The sequence below is a fragment of the Accipiter gentilis genome, chromosome 9, assembly GCF_929443795.1.
Source record: "Accipiter gentilis chromosome 9, bAccGen1.1, whole genome shotgun sequence".
Lineage (NCBI taxonomy): Eukaryota > Metazoa > Chordata > Aves > Accipitriformes > Accipitridae > Astur > Astur gentilis.
Window position 1 is genome coordinate 43991697 of NC_064888.1, and position 20708 is coordinate 44012404.

The 20708-nt window shown below is 45.8% G+C and overlaps 1 long non-coding RNA gene across 1 annotated transcript in view; it reads right to left on the reverse strand.

The window, feature by feature from the left end:
• LOC126042692 (uncharacterized) overlaps nucleotides 1-20104 on the reverse strand; it is a 34954-nt gene extending 14850 nt beyond the window's left edge. The window contains exons 1-2 of the long non-coding RNA XR_007507258.1: nucleotides 6895-20104; nucleotides 3769-6516 (exon numbers count right to left, since the gene is read on the reverse strand). This is a non-coding gene — a long non-coding RNA (uncharacterized LOC126042692). The remainder of the gene's footprint in view (nucleotides 1-3768; nucleotides 6517-6894) is intronic.
• Nucleotides 20105-20708: the final 604 nt, after the last annotated feature.

Genomic DNA, 20708 nt, shown 5'->3' on the forward strand with positions numbered 1-20708 from the left:
TGCTGCTCGGACAAAATGGGGCTTCTCCACTGCACCCTCCTGGGGCCCGTGGAGCCTCCCCCTGGAGGGGGGATCCTGCCAGGGCAAGAAAGCTGGTAGCCATTGTTTAGCATGGAGGGCCAAATCCTGAGAGCTGAAGAGCACTTTTGCCTGAGAGAATGTGATTTAGAGTGACTATTTTTAGCTGGATCTAGTGGGAGTTGAAGAAGGAGAGTGTCTTCCAGGAGATGCAGAATACCATGCTATATCGGGTGCCAAAATAGGAGCAGATGCTTCCAATTACACTTAATTCACCTCATTTATAGAAAAAGTAAAAAAAAATTATAGCTACACTAAGTATATCTTTTTTTTGAAGTTAAAAATTTTTGGCACCGAAGACTATCTGTGTTAAAGAGCAGTGACACTTGTGATACCAATCCGCTTTGGTGCAGTTTGTGACTCTTCGCAGAGTGCTGCTGCTGCTACCGTGGGGTATGGTTTTGGAGGTGGGTGCACTTCAAAATCCATCTTTGGGACAGTTTATCCTGTGTCTGTTTTCTGACATCAACAAGTTCTGTGGTGTATTATTACGTCCAGGAGAAATTATTGTGTTAGACTTTACATTGGAATATAGTCTGGTGCTAGTCCCAGATCAGGCAGTTTCACAAAGACAACACCAGATCACCCTGTCCAGGTAACCAGAGGCTGGTATTAATTTCTGTCTGTCTAGAAATCCTATTAAAGCTGAAATCACCATAGAGCATGACAAACAATAACAGTCTGCAATAGGCTTGGAGGGTGGAACATGTTTCAGGGTGGCATCGTGCCTGTGTTTCACCCAACCATATCCTTCTCAGAGAAGAGCCCCCCCCAGCTTTCTGGTGGTGCCGCGAAGAAGAGCCCCCCCAGCTTTCTGGTGGTGCCGCTCACGTTGGACTGCAGCTCCCAGGGAGGCAGGAGGAACCAGGGAAAAGGAGCTCACATTTGAACCGCTAGGACCGGTTCTACAGGAAAGCAGAGGGCTCGGATGGCACTTTCTCAGCTGCCAAGTCATGAGTCATTATTTCCTTTGACTTTCCTCTCTGACTAACTGTTTCCTTCAGTTACGCTACCCTATTTATCAGCTGGAGACAGACATCAAAGCACAGGGTTTCCACCTGCTCCTCCCAGGAGGGCAGGCAGCTCCGGCTCAAGGCTCAGGACACAGGGGTGCGTGTGCTCAGCTCCTCGCTCTGCTGCAGCTGGGGGCCGCCGGGCATGAGGGGGTCTGCATCCCAGCCCTGTGCCCCTGCAGACCCCTGCCCCCAGGGCCCTTTTGTCTCTCCCGTGGTCCCGGCCCCACCTCTGGCACCCCCAGGAGCCAGGCTCCCCCAGGCCTCCCTCCTTGTGCTGCAGGCTCTTGACATTTTGTTGGACTTAAGGGGGAGAAAAAGTCATTCAGTCAGTGCTGATTTCCTAACTCAGTGTAACCTTTTCACTTCCAAGCTAAGGACAGCTTGACATTTCCTCTGCATCCCAGGGAGAGGCTACAAAGCCTCTCAGCTTTGCTCCCGACGCCACTGCACATCTCTAGGACACATTGTGCATCATCAAACATTAGAAAAACACTAGACTAATTTTTAAAGCCCTTATTCACCAGTTCACCCACTCAAGTTGCCGTCGTTGAAAACCTGCAGTGCATGCAGCTCTGCCCTGCCCACTCTCCACTGGGCTCCCTGCCATGGCCATGAGCCAGCGAAGCCGATTCTATCACAAGGGAACCCAGAATGAATTCCCACCATCTTTCCAGGCTGTCCCCTCATTGCCTTGATGGTGAATTGTGGGCACTCACTGCCTTCATCTCTTTTATACCACTCTGTGCCCCGAAATGGTGTGTAAGCAGCCACTGCAGGCAGTCCCACCTTCCCACCCATGCACTGGGTGTCATGGAATTTCTGCATCTCCAGTTTAGACTGCTACCTTACATCTCCTTTGGTTTGGGACGAAGGAGATGACTGCATTGGCATTTCATATTTTTAGTTTTTCATTTCTTGGAGGCCAGCCTTTGATGGGACTGAAACAAACACTCCTGTCCCAAAAGACTTCATGTTACTCAAATGTCAGAGTGACTATTATGCCAGGGAAAGAGGCACAGTTTGTATCCATAACTCTTCAAAGATTCGTACATAAATTTTGTACTCATTTCCCAAGGAAAATGTGAATGGATGATCATGTTGAGAAGATGCAGAGTGGAAGAAGTAACTAACAGCTACAAAAAAGACTTCTGAGTGCCTTGTGCCATACTTTCTGTAAACTAGGGACCAGCCAGTTTATTAGAGCTCTTCACAGTAAGAGCAATAATTGCTTCCAGTTCCAACATGCTTTCCCCTCTTCTCTTCTTGTATTTTTTCCCATTATATATTGTCTATTATGGCTGGCAAAACACATGATTTACATCTTGGTTACTGATTTTGGGCCACAGGGATTCCTAAGAGGTCACAAGCCAAGAGCTGTTCTTAAGTGGTGATGCTGGAGCTCATTATACAGACCACCAAAACTTGATTCAAGTCATAAATAATCATGACAGAGTTGAAGCATGTAGCTGTAGGGTTTATGCCATGTGCAGGAGGACACAACTGGTCTTATTTTGCCAATACCATTACTGGTATGTAAACTCGATGAATGCAGTATTTCTGATCCTGTACCAGGTTCCTGAAAGCCAAATACACCACCTCCAGGATTCTGAGAAACCTCAGAGTTAAAGATTGAAGAAAAACACCTTCAACTTAGAGCTTTTCTCTAAAACTTCAACATTAACCTTTCTAGGATAGGAAACAGAGAAAATATGCATTCCCCTTGGAGAGAGCACTAAAAGGAGGTTGAGTCCACTTACATATCACCGTGCAAGCTCTATGGGAGAAGGTGAAGGAAAAGCTGGCTTTCAGACACAGAAAAACATCAAGCTTAGCTACCTTTTAATAGCTTTCAGTGTGTCTATCGTTCTGCTGTCTGAGCACCCTCCAGCAACTTAACACATGACCAGTAGCTGCTCTTTGTACTTCCTTCCCTATTGCTCTTCTCAAAGGAAAATATTATTTATCAAGGCAGAGAAGCCTTTGAAAATAACATCTTGGATAAATTAGGTTTCCTTTCTATGCTTGATTTATCGTCCCTAGATAATGCAATGGGAACAAGCTCTCACCAGGCTCTCTCATGTACTCTTAAGTATTGCCAGTGCTTAAAGGGATCATATGAACTTTAAAAGCATACCTCCATCTGAAAATTTTGCAGGTAGCATTGCTCTAAAAAGCAAAAGTATCTTTAGCTTTGAATGAAATTACCATGAGAGAGATTAAAGGGCTACTTCCATTTCACTCTTTTGACATCCCTTTGTGTTCTAGAATCAGCCTGTGTCTTGTTCCCTATTGATTAAATGGGTCTTTTGCCCAGCAATCATGCATAGGCCGGGGGGGGGGAGATGGAGAGGGGGGGGGGGGGCGTGGGAAGCCCAAACCCTACAGTTTGCAGAGAAACTTAGTAGGATGCATTGTTCCCCAAACTGTCTGGAGTTGTTTCTCTTTTAATAACTACTTTTTCAAGCTGACAGCAGCTTTTAAAAGTAGTTTTGGATTAAAAAGAAAGGAAGACGTCCCAGGACTCCATGTTTCTAATTATGCTCCCAGAGAGCCTTCAAATGACTTTCATGAATTTATACCCAAAGCAGTCAATTCTCTTGCTGCTCACACTGTTTTTATTCTGATACAAATCTATTCACTTTAATGGGGCTATTACTGTTTTTAACAGGCTTACATAAGAGGAGAATGAGATCCAGTAGGTGGTCTCTATCTCACATCTTTTCCTTGGTTTCAAACAGGTCCTGAAGTAAGAAAACCAAGTTAAAATGAAGTCAAAAAGTCACACGTGTCAGACAAAAACGTAGGAAGATGCCCATCCATTGTTTATTCTTCAGTCCCCAAGATGAGACCAAAGTGTCATGGGTGCTGAGATTTCAGAAGTCAAAAGGCTCCTGACGGGTCTGAGATGCACCTCCACAGGTCCCAGAGTCAGCAGCCTTTCACCAACTGGCTGAAAAGTGAAATAGGGGATCCCATCGGCCAGGCAAGGCTGGCAACCCAGTACTCCTGAGTGAACCCAGGGGAGCTAACTATCGTTTTGGATAAAAAGTTATTCCTAAATAATTGTCTGTATTTACAATAAAGGAAATTGTGTCCTTATAACAACTTTTCTTTTGAATGCTGTACTTAGAAAAAGGCACTTTGCACTTAACCATGTCTAGATCTTACCCATTTCTGTACTTCACTGTGGTACTCACCAGCAACATGGTAAGTTCAAGTAGTCCATATTTAGGGCTGATGCCACAGCTACTAACTCACCATTTAGCTTATGAATACTGTGTCTTGTAGATTTTTTACATGAAGTGAAGTGTTGGATATTATTCTCAGATTAACTTTCATCTACTAGGCTTCTTGGAAAAAGAAAAAACAGTATCATGAGAATATTTTTTATCTGGTTATCTATCTTTTGACAGCTACTGAAAAAGAAAAATACAGCTGTTTCTTTAAAAATGAAAACAATTTCAGCTACAAGAAAGGCAGTAAGCGATAATGTTTCATAAAGGAATTGAAATACATGTCTGCAAATAAACTCATGGTGAGATGTCTCTTCTGATAGCTTCTTGAGAGAGGGGAGGAGTAAGGAAGCAGTCACTGAAAATAACCTGCATCTTGCCTTGGAGTTACTCCATTTCTTGTTCTTCCTAGTTGCCTGCTTTCATGTCTTAGAGCAGAAGGAAGGAAAGAGTGGTGCCTGCCATCCGTGCTCTTGCCTGTACCTCTTCCAGGCAGTCTCCCCACCTGAGCTCTGGGAGCCATCACAGTTGGAGTGAGACAGTCTGCTGCCCACATTCTCCTCTGGATACTTTGCAAGCAAATACTGTGCACAGCTCCTACTTCAGAGGATGAATAAACTTTTAAAAGCAATTTACAAGGTTTTATATTTGTTAATTTTATTGGTGCTGTAGTATTTGAAGTAGTCTGAGGTGGAAAATCCTGTTGGCAGGGAGCTACTTTTGCACTTGCACCTCACCAAACAACTATGCTTAGCATTTATTCCATGTTTTTGGCCAGACTGTATTTGTGAATAAGGATTGCACACTTTGTTTCAGGACTTGTCTTACTGACAACGTGATTCCCAGTTACTATGCCTGCTTCTAGGGAAAAGCTCTATATAAACCTGCTCTACAGTGGGAGAGATAGAGGAAGAAAAAGTTAACTCTTTAGAGGACTTGAAACTCAGTAAGAGATACGTTTTCACTTTGGCATGTTCCCTTGTTCTCTGTCAATATATCTATATGGAAAGTCTCAATAGGAAGCGTTGTACCTGACATGTACTGTATACCTGACCAGGCGCTAGCATGGGATGGTAACTCTCAACTCTCAAACCCCCTTGCTAAATTGCGAGTATATAGCTGCGACATTCAGATTAGGTTCAATTCAGCTGCTGAAGGAGCCCAAAAATCACATTGCAAAGGGATACACTGCTCGCTGGTACTACTGCTACGATCGCTGTCACCCCGCAAGGTCCAGGAGGCTTCCCCACTGTGTGGGAGACATGGAGCAGACTGATGTGGCAAAGAAGGAGTTAATCGAGGTGCTAATTAAGGAGCAGCTGTAAGGCACCCAGCTGCAGAGGAGAAGACAGGCAGCAGAGTTGCTTAAACTAGCATGGGAGAGAGGGAGAAGGAAAAGGACAAGGAAGCAGAGCAAAAGCAGAGCAAGCAAGAAAGCTGGAGCTGGGGTCCCCCGGTGAGGGTTGTATCAGGCACATGAAGCACCAGGGAACTGCTAGGTGAACTGGGAAAGCTGGGAGGTGAATAAAGCTGGTGCCGCCTCCTGCAGCAGGTGGCTGATGTGCTCTTGGGTGGGTTGAGGACATACCCAGGCTGGAGTGGTCTTGGTCTGGTTTTCAATGTACCCGCAGAAACGTTCCTGACGTATGCTGAGGTATGCCTCTGCTCTTCTGCACTAACTGCCCACGTGCGTGCTCACCTCAGAGCAAACATGGGGCAGCTTAGCGCTGATGTGGAGGTAGTGTGCCCATGCTAATCCCGAGGGAAGAGCGTGCACCCAGGTGTTAGGGAACAGTGGAAAGTCTATGGAGTCATGTCTCTGCTTTGCACTGCCTTGAGGGCCCTTGAGCCTTGTTGGGTCTGGGAGCAGAGGGAGGTCAGCTCAACAGCTTTGACTTTCCTCTCACCAATGTGGGAGAGGGACGTTTTCATCACAGTCTGACTGCTCAGATGTTGCTTGTAGCATACAGAACCGTGAAACAAAGGGTGACTTTTCCTTGCTGTCTAAGTTATGCTCTTCATGCAAAGTGACAAAAGAAAAGTAGGAGGGAGGTAAAGCAGTGCTAAAATTGGTTAGACAGCTGCGGGCCGTGGAAACCTCACAGCGTGCCTGAACAGCAAATTATCACATAGCCCTGGAAGGTGGTGATGCCACCTCGCTCCTCCTCATCCTCGCGAGCATGAGCAAGCTGTGGGACGGAGACAATGAGTGTCAGAGGCACGTGGCAGTGGTGCCAAAGGACAAGTGAGTAACAGGGATCGCAGTCTCCGGATGGTTGGGTTTGTGCTGCCCACGGCCCCCAGCAGCCCCGAGGCTGCTGTCTGAGCTCCAGAGCTGCCAGGGGATGGGCCAAGCTGCCCAGAGGTTCATTTCTATGGCCAACAGCAGCAAAAGCCTCCACAGCTCCTGACAAACAGTGCCTTTGGTCCAAAATAAATAATTTCACATCAATTTTGCGGGGTTTTTAACCCTGGCCCGAGTTTGTCTATTTGTCAGTGAAACACAAGGGGGGGGGGGGGGGGGAAATACATAGAGCTTAAAATAATGTTTCAAGCTTTTCACCCACCTTAAAGTAGGAAACCATCATGTCACCAGTGGATGGGTGCACAGGTGGGGTTTGCTGACCTCCAGCTGCACAGGAGCATCACCCCCAACGTAAGGCTGTGAGCCCAGCTGGGGCAGCGGCTGTTGGGGTGGAGGCGTGGAGGCAGGTTTGTCGGATGCCTCCGGTGAAGGAGCTCCTGTCTGACAACACAGCTTTTTATCTAGGGCCTCCGATCCAAGTTCTGCAGTTTCCCGTATAACTTCCTTTGCTGGTGTCAGCTGTGGGGCCAGGGCAGGACTCAATGAAATCCCCATGGCACCTCCCCACGAGTGTGCACGTGGTCCTTGGGTGCGCCCCGCAGCTCCCGTTGTGCCACCCAGCGTGGCCGCAGTGTGTGTGCTGCATCCTTCACAGCTGCATCCTTCACAGCGACCCCGCCATGAGACCCCAGCATTTGCTGGTGTTCTGTGTACTGCTGGGCTGTGACACCCCACCACAACATGGCTCCTCGCAGCCAGGGGCATCATCCCACAGTGCAGAAGTAAGCAGAGCCATCTCTTCCAGCCCGCAAGTCTGTTGCTATTAACAGCTCAATTTTTATATTCATCTAAGGATACGAATTACTTAGCTTTTAAAGCTTGAGATGGCATGAAATTAACTTTGCTCTTAGACAGCTTTTTTTACAGAGTGAAAAATGCATTACTTCAATCAGTAACAGTGTGAAATACAGTAATCTGAGAAAATCCTCTGGTTTTGTAACTAGCAGCCAGTCATGGGTTTTGGTCTGTAAAAAGTGCACTATATAAAACATCAGTTAAATACATGTTTCTTTTTTGTGCCACAGAGATAAGTGATGCTTTCAAATATGCCTTTAATAAACAAACCACAAAACAAGGGTCCTAGCTTCTTGGTTTGGTGATGTCATGGAGCGATTGCTCCCAGTCCCTGGGTGGGGATCCCCACAGCCATAGCACACTGTGGCAAGTGCAAAAGCAGTGTTTACTGAGGGAACTCAGCATTTCCCAAAAATGTCATTCCATCCAGGCACCCCAAAGGGCTGTGGGGTCCACACCTCAGACTTCTGCCTCCGAGTTGCAAAGCAATACATTATGTACAGCATGCAGTGCGCTGTCATTTTTTGTGGCTGAAAAATGCTATATAACATGCCAGGTGCTACAGATGTGAGCTGTAGCATATTGCTCTGTAGTCTCTGGAGCGAGTCTCTGGCATGGAGCTCCAGGCAAAACTCAGCATGATTTTGCAGAAAGTAAGCACTCCCAGCCTTTCAAAGCACACACTGAACACAGTAGCCTTTCCTTCTGCTAGCAAGCAAATTGTTCTAATGGCTTGGCAGATCATTTCGGAAACAAATCTGCAGTGGTTTTGCAGAAATATGATGTAAATGCACCAGAAGTGAAATCTATGACAAACTAATTTCTCACCCTGGAACATAAATACAAAACCACTTTAGCTAAAATTCAAGCCCAAATCGCTGGCACAGAGTGTCTATGGCAAAACCCACTGCATCATGCTTGATAGATGAAGATGCTGAGGGCACTTTAGGAGTAGCTGATTTGCCTTAAGACACCATAAATGACAACAGTAAAGCTCTGCTGCCTGCCACTGGGATGCAATAGAAATCCTGCAGCTCCTGCAGGTCTGGGGTCTGCAGCCGTCCCCTGTGCTGCTCTGCTGCAGCGAGGGCATTGCGAGGTGGCTGCACCTCCGCTGGCACAGGGCAGCAGCTATTGCACGTGGAGGACGGGCAGCCGAGCCCCGGCCGTGCTGTTAAACCCAGCCAGCCATGCCGTCTAGAGGAACCCACAGCTGAGGAAAACCTGGATCGCTTGAACACGGGTGTGTGAGCACAGGGCAGCCTGCGATGCAGTGGTGTTAGCGACCTTATGAATTATTACGTTTGAAGCAAACATTCAACATTTGGGTCGCCTCCAGAATTCTCTCCAACAAATTCTGGCGGGCCATTGAGATCGACTGGTATTGTTTCTGCTCTCTGGCGAGGGAGTTATTCTTTGGCTGGAAAAATCTAAAATAGTAACTAGAAAATTTAATTTGCACAGGACTCCTGGTTGTGCACAAACATTAACCTTTGCATACGTATGTAGGTATAGTGTGACATGTAAGACTCGCCTGGTGTGAACGTTTGCCAATAGGGAATAATAAGGAAAAACCAATGCTGGCTAATGAAACAGTCATTCAGAATTAGAACAAACAGTTGCGAATGCTGTTTGAAGCAACCTATTGTCTCCACTATGGCTTGAATAAATAGTTAATCTTTGGCACACTGTTAAGCTATAGTACTTCAAATAAAATGGTACAGCTGAACCTGAACAGTTCGTTGACATTTGCTGTCAAGATCACTGTAATTCTCCTTTTTTTTTTTTTTTTTTTTTTTTGCTGTCCAGCTGTGGTTTCCTGCACAAGCTAGCAAGCCTGCAAGGTCTGTAATCTTGTTGGGAGGAGTTTTTTGGGGCTAGAACAGCAGCTGCAGTCAACCAGGAGTCGTTCTGGTGGATCTCCCTCAAAGCATGTGTCGCACAGTGCCACAGATGGGGTGGATCCCCTGCGTGGGGAAACCTCCTAATCACAGCCCATCAACTTTGCTCGGTGCTGCTGTGCCATTTGCTTGCTTCACATGGTTTAATGCGCGTAAGCGTCTCGCCATGCCCGTCCGTCCTTTGCTTCGTCCTCTGCTCCACGTTCGGCTCAGCCGTCTCTCAAAGACTCACTTCCTCATGGCTGCCCAGCCCCCATGCTATTAACAGGATTTAGCTAATTAGCTGCAAGCAGTGCCGTTCTCCCTCAGCAATGTAAAGGGTTTACTATTTTTATCTGACTCTGGATGTTTTTGGTTCCTAGGGGATTAAGGTCATAGGGCACATATTTATTCAGACGCTGGAATTCTTACATCGTTTTTCCATTACTTGGTTTGGAAGGAGGAGCCTCAGCCTTTCAACTCCCTCTTCTTCCCCTTTTGCTGCGCCCTGGGTGCCTGCTCGCCCTCCCTCCCTCCTCAGTGTGGGGAGCCAGCTTCTCCGAAACAAGAATGTTTTTTACTTTCACTAGTGGTACAGAGACATGCTAACCAAACATCTTATTTTTAAACACAAGTGGTGTCCAAGGGAGCGAAGGAGCCATGTAGTCATTTCATACAATGCACTGTTGTTTATCTGCAAGCAGGAGAGTTTATTCTAACACATTTTTGAAGCTATTACTTCCATATGTTGCTTGAAAACAAGGATGCTGCCTTGCAGGACAATTTTATTTTCCTTCAGAAAAAATCTGCATTGGTAAAACCCTAAAAAACCTACACAACCTGAACTTATTACTACTTATGTTATTTCGATAATTTGAATACTTTGAGGTATAGCCTGAAAACATGCCTGATACAAACGCATCTCTAGTTAACTGAATCAAACTATATACAATGCCTTTAAGCTGGACTGCTGAAAAAGAAATAAGTTTTCATCAGTAGTTTTAAAAACAGGGGAATCAAAGCATCTTTTTAAGAGTTGCCACTATATGGCCACTAATATTTCAGGACTGATTCCCTGTTGGTGCTTAACTGCAGTTATTGATGGATTAACTACTGCTATTTCATTTGCTTTCTGGTGGAAAAAATACACATATTACTAAGCATTTTCTTCTTGTGTGCAGTATTTTAACATCCATATGGGACAGGATAATACCCAAGTGAGCAAGACTCTGCTTTAGAAATGCACTTCCTGCAGAAAGACAGTGAGATTTGTGATGAGCCTCAGATCCTGTCGCAATTTCTTCAAAAGTCTCAGGCTGGTCCTCACAGTTATGCCTCCTGCTCTTAATTTAAAGCTTTACACGTTACCATCTATTTTGCCAGAGGAGCATAGCTGCCGATCATGGTCTTCACCTCATGTCCATTAATCTGCTGGTTGTGTAGGCTCTAAGCAGTGGAGGGCCGTGCAAGAAGAATGGAGATCCTGAGCTTGGCTTGACAGTAGCTTCCCAAAGACTGTGGAGCACACTGAATGAATGGGCCATCCTCCTGCCAGCCGGGTGAGATATGCCACAGAATTCATCCTCAGGTGAAATTTCCCGCAGGCTGATGGCTCCATGCTCAGGTATGTCGTATTGCTGTAGCTCAGGTGAGAAGCAGCCATGCATACAATGGCAGATATCTCTTTGTCCACGGCAGAAGAAGAAGCAAGGGCTGCCAAGCAGGGATGACTCTTACCCTGCTGAGTAAGGGTCTGCGTGACCCTAGTGAAGAGCCGAGCAAAGCTCCTTAGCTACAGGCTGCACCGACCGGCTCTTGCTGCACAGACCACCACAGGGTTGAGAATGTTTTCAAAGTTGTTTCCCTTCCCTCGCTCCCCTCCGCTCTCGCCAGAGCTGCCTTACACAGGGCCGGGCTGCCGCCTCTCCTCCTCCCTGAGCGGGTGCTGCCCGTGCGTGGGCGCGCAGCGGTGGCAGCGGCGTGGGGAACGCGTGGGAAGGGCGAGGGCTGAGCGGCTGAGCTGCGTGCGTGGGTTTGGGTGCACTCAGAGGTAGATGGGAGACTGCACCGATTCCTGCTGCAGGCTGGGCAGGGAGGTGCTGGGGTTGCCCTGTGCAGAAAGACCCTCGGAGAAAGAAAGCCCCTCGGGTGGGCCAGCGGCTGCAGCTCGGCTGCAGGTGGGGGAAGCGTCCTGTGGCCGTTCCACGGAGCAGCTCTCGCAATGACTTTGGCGGCTCTGACATCGGGGACTGACCCAGTGTGGTGATTCGCCGACAGCGCATTAGATGTTAGTGTTTAGTTTGTCTTTTGTAACACAACTTTGGCTGAGAATCCGAAGCCTCACCAAGTTACGGCTTAGTCCTGATTTTCTGTTCATGCTAAGCTCATCTTCAGCAGTGAAGGAAGTTATAAATCATGACCCTTTTCCTCCCATCTTCCCAAGTAGGAAAGCACACAGGTCAATGATCTTTAAAGCCTGCCACAGTTCTGAGTCTTCTTTCTATCTTGTCCACACTGTAAAACATGCTACAAAATAAAAATGATTGGGCAAAGAAGGCGGAGAAATATGGTACGCATTTAACAATAAAATTTCTATATAGAATTCCATAGTGTATTGAATCTATTTAATGAGTTTTCTAGATTAAGCTGAAGTCTAGGGAATTTTTATTATAATGCCATATCCCATAAAAATATCTATGGTCCTGTGAGAACAGACACCATATTAATCTATTTCTTTAACGTTAGGTGATTAGGTAATAGACTTTTTGCAGCAATGATATTGACACTATTACTACTTGCGTAATTCAGTTTAAAAAAGTTCTGTTCCTCAACACCTTCTCTGTCCCAGCCCCATGACATGGTGCAAAAAGAGTGTAAATGCAAGTGGCTGTGTAATCTATGGGGTATATACTAAATACAGTCACCATTTTGAACTACATCAGGACAGATGACATTTATACTTTTATACCAACTCACGGGCAGATCATGAAGAGATGGAGAAGACCAGCCTCATAAGGAATAGCTTGTACTTTGCCAAACTGCTTCTGTAATGGGCCCAGACTTTGTGGCTCTCTCCAGCATTTGCTTCTGCAGGAGCTGTGGGGAAGCACATCCCAGGACCTGGCCTCCTTTGAGCCAGTTTCAAAATGCAAGGAGGATGCACAGCCTGCCGCTATGTCCTCACCATGGTGTCCCACCCCTGTGCTTTACCACCCAGTGCTTGAGGTTTGTTTAACAGATTTGAGGAAAACTAATTTCTAGAAAAATCTGGGTGCAGAAAAAGAACAGGATTCGTTACGCCGGGGTACCTGATAGTTTGTCTCTGGGTAGAAAGGAGCGTTAGGAGCCCTACAGAGACAGCAGAATTGGCTTAATCACACAGACACACACCCAAATTACATCATATTCCTTGTTTAAAAGAAATCAAATTCTGAGAAACATTAAGTGGCTTGAATTATAAATGAATCGCTTCCTTATGTGAGATCTGTGTTTGAACTGTTTCTTATGAAGCCGGGAAAGCTGCAATTACCTTGTACACGGCCCGCTGTGAAAATACCTCGACAAGGGGCTGAGGCAGGCCCACAGATCCCTTGTGGACCTGCTTCTGCCACCAGCAGCAGCAAAACCATGTCCCTGGTGCCCCTGTGCAGCACCCGCAAGGACATGACCCTCCATGTCCCTGCCTGGGGGAACCGGCCGGACCCTCCTGGGCTGGTGGGACCCCTCTGCGGCAGCTCCCGCCCCGGTTGCTCCGGTTTGGTGCTCAGTGGCATCACCCAGCACGTCCCACTTCATGTAACTGGCCGCTCAGCAAACGCTCAGCGCCGGCCAAGAGCAGCTGCCCAGCGCACGCTCTACACCTCCAACGCCGCCTGCCTCTGCTCTGATTTTACCAGCAGGGCAACATTTATTTAAAAAATAACAATAAAAAGCCCTGACAGTCCTCCGCAGACATCCAAAACCAATTTGATAATTTAAAATGGCCAGAGGATGCGTAATCCTTCCTATGATGAAAATTGCTGGCCTTCTGGGATGAGATTTTAAAAAAATTTTCATTAGGAAATTGCTTTGCATAAGTCATTAATTCTCTTAGTGTGCCACTGCATAGCTCACAGGTCCCCTGTGGTTTTCTGGTTTGTTCTTTGTTTTTAGAGAAGTGTTTGTTCTACCAGGCATAAACTGGCAATATAATAGATACAACTTTTCAAAACCAATACGTACTATTGTTCAATATATGCATGCTCAACAAGCTGTGTTTTCTCATATTACTTTTTTCCACACTAATCCCATGATGCTGTGGTCTTATGGGTTTTTTGTTATCATTTTGTATGAAAATGAAGGATGGATACCACAGAGCAGAGTTAGTTTTTTTTTAATATCCCTAAACCACTCTTTGTCTGCTGTTTCCATAGGATCAGCTGAAAGTACTCAACTTTTCTTTTTAGTCTCTACAAGAGCTGGAAGAAATGGTATAGTTCACAAATTGTCTCCAAGATTGTTACTGTACTCTGGGAGATAGTTATGCAGAAGAGTAATCAGTGGTTAGCTATTTATATCCTGCTTTCCCTAATCTGTTCCATATATTTATAAAGCTTTCCATATCAGACCTTCACATACATCTCTGAAAACCTGGTAACACTAGAGACTAAACATTAGCAATGATAAAACAAACCTAGATCATCACCAGCAGACAGTGACATAAACCGAACTGTAATTAATTTTGAGTGATCTCAACAGAGTGAACGAAAATCGAGGCTCAGGTGCCCTCTGTGCTCTGCAGGAGAGAGGGCAGGATGGGAGCAGCTGCCGATGGGATCCGCAGATGGGAACGCTCCAGCTCTGCTGCGTTCACCATCTGCAAGTTCTCTCTCTCCTTCTGAAGTGTCTGTAGCTGCTGTGCTTGAACTGTAGCAAGGAAAAGGTGCTTGGCTTTGGAAGGTCATAGGTCCTTACTCTTACTATGATGACGATGGTCTTAAGTACTTTTTCACTTTTCTATCAGCAAAAGATCTTAGAGACAGAACATTAGTTTCACATTGTGCCTTAGAGACGACAGGGGAAAAAACCCAAAGGTTTTCCTCCTTGTCCTAAGGACCGAGAGTCTGACAGCCAAGCAGCGCTGCGGTGTCTGCCCACCCCAGCACCTCTGTAGTTCTGCCGGTAATAAGTGATGGATGGACAAAGGCAGGTTCAGTCCGTGAGCAATACATCGAGGGGCACATTTCTTTGCCCCCAAACACCAATGACCTCCTTAGTTTTCTCGATCTGGGTGGGTTCAGACTCGGGACATTTGAAGCAAACCCAGGTGAGTCAGAAGGGTGTCGCACGTTCGTTTACTAACGTTCTCCATGCTGAAGCAGAGCCCCGGTACGAACACATCGCAAGCCCAAGGGCTCCTGGTGATGCCTCTCCTGCTTGGGTCTGCTCCAAGACCCTGGCACACACCGGGGCTGTCCTGGCAGGAAAGTGGAGTTTGGAGCACTCAGGGTAATGGAAAACCACTACGGCAGCTGCTGCATTTATTGCTGTATTGGAATAAATTACCACTCAAGCCATATTTCAACTGAATAAATAAATGGTGTTGCAGCTTTCCAACACTACAGGACCAACCTTTCCCAATTCCTGTTGTTCATAACGTGGCTTCCTGCTCCAGAGTGCGAACAATGCCGGGAATGGCGCGCGTGATTTCCCGGGGCACTGTCCTCCTACCTGACACTGCTTTCAAAGGGTCAAGACCATGCGATAAACAGTTGTTGCCCTTCTCCTGGAACAGCTGCATGCCATTTGTAGCTGAAATACCCCAACATGTAAAGTCTATACAATGTTTTAGGATTTCTTAAGAAATGCTTGCAAGGTATGACTGTTTATGAGCTGTACAAAAGTAAATATTTGGATGGCCTTTAGCACTGGAATAGCAGACCAGATGGGTCTATCTGGAGCTAAATCCTCATAAGGGAAAGAACCGTGGGAAGAGAATAAATCCGTGAAATGCAAAGAGGTGGAAGACTGTACAAAAAATCTTTTATTCCGCAAAAAGGTTAAAAACAGAAGTCGCAAACACAGTTTGGGGGGAGGGCAGTTGCTTAGCTTCTACAATAATACTTAGTTTGGCTTAAGTTTAAAAAGGACAAAATTCTCTGCCAATCTTTATTTGGTGAGTGACAAACACTAAAAGAACAAATTGAAAATTTGTAGGTTAGGTTAGGTTACACCTCGCTTATTCTAGGAATGCAGTTAAGTTTCATTTGCCAATGTGTGTGATATAACGCTACAAATTCAGTCAGAGACTAAGAACCCACCAGAAACTGATGACAGCACTAATACTGCTGTAAGAACACTTGCGGAATCCCTGATAGGGAAAAATAGCAGTATAATGGCAGAACTAAGCTTTAATGAAAGACATTATTAGTCAGCAGTCTAAAAGGCCTTACATTAGGCTCCAGGAAACACAGTAATAAGACATATCACTGTCTGTGTCTAACAGTTTAGATCCAGATCACACTGTGGGCTACCCATACAGTGGGTAAACCACTGTGCCAATAATCCTAACAGTGCTAATCCAGCGACTGCTTTGCTGGAAATAAATTTTGGCAGATGAAGAAGAAAATTGCTCATTTGTACCATTGCCCTTTCTCATCCTAGCTAGTTGCAAAGTCTACAGAGCATCCTTGTGCTATGGAGCACCTCAGTCCAGTAACAGTAGTAACACCACTGAAGAAAGTCAGAAAGTAAGTAAAGTATAATGGTGATAATTAATGCAACTACATTCAGTAAGTTACGAATCACATGGCACAATGAGCAAGTAAAATAAACACCAACACTGAATGGCAATGGGCTTTTGATAACTTTCCTGCAACTGCCTCGACTCAAGAATGACTAATGTGTACCACAGTTACTATGTAAATATCACGAACACCCAAGTATAAGAGGACAAGGTAGCATACAGCTGTACCTGCTTTATCTTGCACGTATTCAGAAGGGAAGAATGGGGAAGAGATGGTATTAACTCTCTCTCTGCTGTATATCAAATAAAGCTAATGTAGTTGAAGATAATCACGTACACATAATTATCAGGATGAACTAACAGTCATGCACTTTTCTTCTTGTTCAAGATACTTTTGACACAAGGCTCTTTCAAGAGCTCTATATTATTAAAAGAAGTCACCTCACTGGCGCTCATACAGCAATGCCTCTCTGAGAGCCTGTGGTTTATTAGCTGTATATTTTGGTCTGTCTGTTACATTAACATATAGATGTTTACTAGCTGTTAAGGCACGTTTCGTGCTTATCCCTTTGGCAACAGCAGCAAACTGCAGTAAGCTGTCCTTGAGAATGCCATGAACTGGAACTGCCCCAAGCACGGAAGACAGCCCCGGGCCAGTGTTTTGATCGAAGTCTGAAGTCAGCGTGGCACAGAGCCGCCGAGGAAATGCTCAGAAATTACACACAGTCCTGTTCACTTATTGCCAAAATGAAATAAAATCTGTGCCCATCACATTGAGCTTCCCTTACTTCCCCAAATGAGGGATTCTTAAAAAAGAAAAATCCGGGTTGCCATTTCTTGTTCTGGTTTTTTATAATGAACAAGAATGCATTTTTCTGCAATTGAAACATTTTCTATTTGCAGTGCCATTGAATAGGAGAGGTTCCTAGTGGAATTTTTTCCTCATATAAATGTGGGGGTTTTGCAGATTGGCATGACAAAGAAAGAAAAGCTCTGTAAAACCTCCCTATCCCGACATACAACTTATTAGTGTATAGATTTCCCAGTGCCATCGTACATGTGGCATTCAAACTGGCCATGTCCACTATAGACTTGTCAAGCCTGCTGGCTCACCTCACACCTGGGAATGGAAAGGGGTTTCATAGCTGTAGTGTCACTGCTGTTTTATTTTAACTGGACCAGGCTTGAACGGCTACATTTGGCAGAGCCTGGCACGTGGCTCTTGAAGAGGCTGAAACAGTTAACCTAGTGTGATAAGCAGAAAGCAAATACTAAGAAATAAAATATGCTCAAGAAGCACCTGCTATTTTTTTTAAATAATTTTTTTCCTGGTTTTTTTTCAGTGTATATACTTTGATCACTAATAACCTTTTTTCTTATACAATTTTGGCATTCATATTTGAATCCCATATAAACCAATTGATGCTAACTTTCTTAGCCAAAGATTTATTATTATTATTTTCTAAATAGTCTCAAATAATTTTGTGAATCTGAAAGATGCTGGACAAAAACCAGCCACTTGGTTAATGTCACTAGCTGTGCCAGAATGACATCCTGCTAAAGCCAAAATTAATTCCTGTGTGCAGGAGCTCTCCAAACCGCCCAGTCTGCTGCACTGCTAGCATCCCAAGAAGAGCTTCAGGTGTCAGTGGTGGGTGTAATTTGTGTGCCAAAAGTGGACTAAGAACAACTTGACATAATTTGTGGGCTTCTCCACAAGTTAGAACATAATAAACAAAGCTATAGGCATAAACGTGAAATAAAAAGTTGAAGTCTCCTTTTGTATTACCATCTTCCTGTGGTACATGTTCTGGTTTTCACAAACATTAGTGTTCAGTGGTATTTTACACAGGGCACTGAAATCTTGACATAACATATAGGTGCTGTAGAGAAAACCGTGCAGCTGTGTTAAAGGAGTGGATTTATGAGCCAGTAAGTTTTATTTCCGTGCATCCTAGTCCTATTCTTTAAGATCCTTGTAACTCCGGACTTTGTAACCGCACAGTGACAAATACTGATATTGCTGCTCAGGGTAGCGGCGAGGGTGCAAACTTCACTATTTGCACTTTCATCAGCTGTTGCGCCATCGTCTGCAGCTGAAGAAGCATTTCTCCACTGGCCTTAGAGTGTCGTGCTGCACGAGCTGCAAGAGGAGCAGCAGAGTGAGGGAGTTAGTTCAGCTGCGAGCAGCCGACAAGAACAGCAGCAGAAGAGGTGGGGAGGATTTCCCTTGCAGGACAGAAGCAACCCCCACCGCTTTTGGGGAGGAAGAGGGTCTCTAACCGCACATTCACGTCTGTAACCATGAACTCCCTGACATGGACCTGTTGGAGCGAGTCCAGAGGAGGGCCACCAAGATGATCAGAGGGCTGGAGCACCTCTCCCACAAAGTCAGGCTGAGGGAGTTGGGGTTGTTCAGCCTGGAGAAGAAAAGGCTCCGGGGAGACCTTATAGCAGCCTGCCAGTACTGAAAGGGGACCTGCAGGAAAGCTGGGAAGGGACTTTTTACAAGGGCATGTAGTGATGGGACAAGGGGTAACAGTTTTAAACTGCAAGAGGGCAGATTTAGATTAGATGTGAGGAAGTTCTTCACTGTGAGGGTGGTGAGGCACTGGAGCAGGTTGCCCACAGAAGTTGTGGCAGCCCCATCCCTGGCAGTGTTCAAGGCCAGGTTGGATGGGGCTTGGAGCAACCTGGTCTAGTGGAAGGTGTCCCTGCCGTGATTCCATGATTCTATGATACTACCCTGAGCTTTCTTCCTTTTGGAGTGGACATAAAACATAGGGAAATAAAAAAGCAAGTGATTATAGAGGCCTACTGAAAGGAAATAGGTTTTTAAGGATTTGGCCTGAAGAGTTGCTTTTAAGTGCTCTTTCAGCTTTTTGCTACTGCCAGGCTGCTCTGTTGGGAGCAACTGTGGGACTCTAAATTTCATAGTGTAATTTTGAAGTGCCTGGGATAGACATTCATCCTAAGACCAAATGTGCTAGCTTTCTGAGGGGCAAAACTCCAATGATAGTCAGCTATGTTAAAGCAAACACCTCTAACTTCTGCAGATCTTGAGCAGCTGAAAGAAACAGAATCTCACTGAAGATATTAGTCTGTGATATCCTTTCTGTTCTGATTTACTCCTAGTTCTGTATAATTAGCATAAAATAAATATAAGTGCACATTGTCTTTTCTGTAAATCTTGCTACAAAAACATGAGAACAGCGACATTAAAACAATTTCAGGCACAATGGAAAACATAATGGTGCACCTGGAAATTTTTTTGAATAACAAATTCAGTAACTACATTTCATTTATTTATTTCTTAAGGGCTTTTTTTGGCACATAGCATTGACTGTCACTGGATTTAGTGCTTGTCAGGGTAAGGGCTGTCCACTCGGGGAAGTACAAAGAATCTTCTCATCTGTGTCACAGATCAAAGGCCTCTGATCAAGTGGCAGCATAAGAGAATTTTAAATAAACAGTCTTTGTAACCATGATAGCAAATAGTTACTGTGTGTCGGAAGCTAGATTTGTCTGCTTCTGTATCAGAAAACAGGTATTAAATATTTACAATTGGTTCTGATTCAAAAGTAGGCAGACATAGATGTTTTGAGGCCAAGCTGCAGTACTACAATAATCAGGATGCAAGCATCCTATTCTCTGATCTCCATGACCTAACCATAAGTACCTTGGCTACCCTCTATCACCTTTCGTTATTCGGTATATGACGGCCCACAGTAACGCTCATGCATAATGCTACAGAGCCCCGCCATCCCACAACAGAGAGGCGAGCCATCGCATCATGGTGCGAACATCAGCCGCGGCAACGTCTTGAAAAGCTCCAGCCTTAGCCGCGTGTAGGGCTGGCCTTATCGTCTGCCAGTGCCAGGGCTACTGGCCACGGGCAGGGCAAGGGCTTGCTGCCCGCCGGCGTCCCTCACGATAACAGGGCCGGTGTGAGGAAACCCTTCCGAGCGATGGAGCGTAATGGGGAGTGCTGGTCCCCCGGGAAAGCGCCTGCCCTTTGGGAAGAAAGGGTTCCCAGGGTGAGTGGAGAAGGAGGAGGAGAAGGAGGAGGAGGAGGAGGGTGCTGGTGCGTTCGGCACCGCCGGTCCCCACGGCGGGGTGGGTGGGGCAGGGTGGGGCAGGGTGGGGCACGCAGCCCTGGAGGGGACCTCTCACCCCTCCGTGTTACACCAGGGCCTGCTCGCTTCCCGCGGGGTTACTCGCCTGCTCCGCAAAAAGTATAATGCTGAAAGAAATGGCTTGTTTCCGTGGCTGAAAAAACTGAATCCAGGCTACAAACTTTTGCTGAAACCCACTTTTCTTCCAGCTGCAAAGCAGAGTTCCATGTCACAGCCGTTCCGCTCCTGTTCAGCTCCGGATGCTTTCCAAGCTGGTATTCAGCAAGAGCCACCTCTGAAGAGGATACTTGGAAGGAAGGGCAAGCCTGCACGAATATGCCTTCCTGCTCATTGCTTGAACAACACCCTGATACCACCGAGGTGAAGCTGTTACTGCTATAGGTAGCTTTTCTCCTTGTCAAGTCAGGTCACCGCAGTAGAGCTGAGTGGCATGTGTGGAAAGGGACTGAAAAACAACGGCACAGCCAGCGTGCAAGGCAGT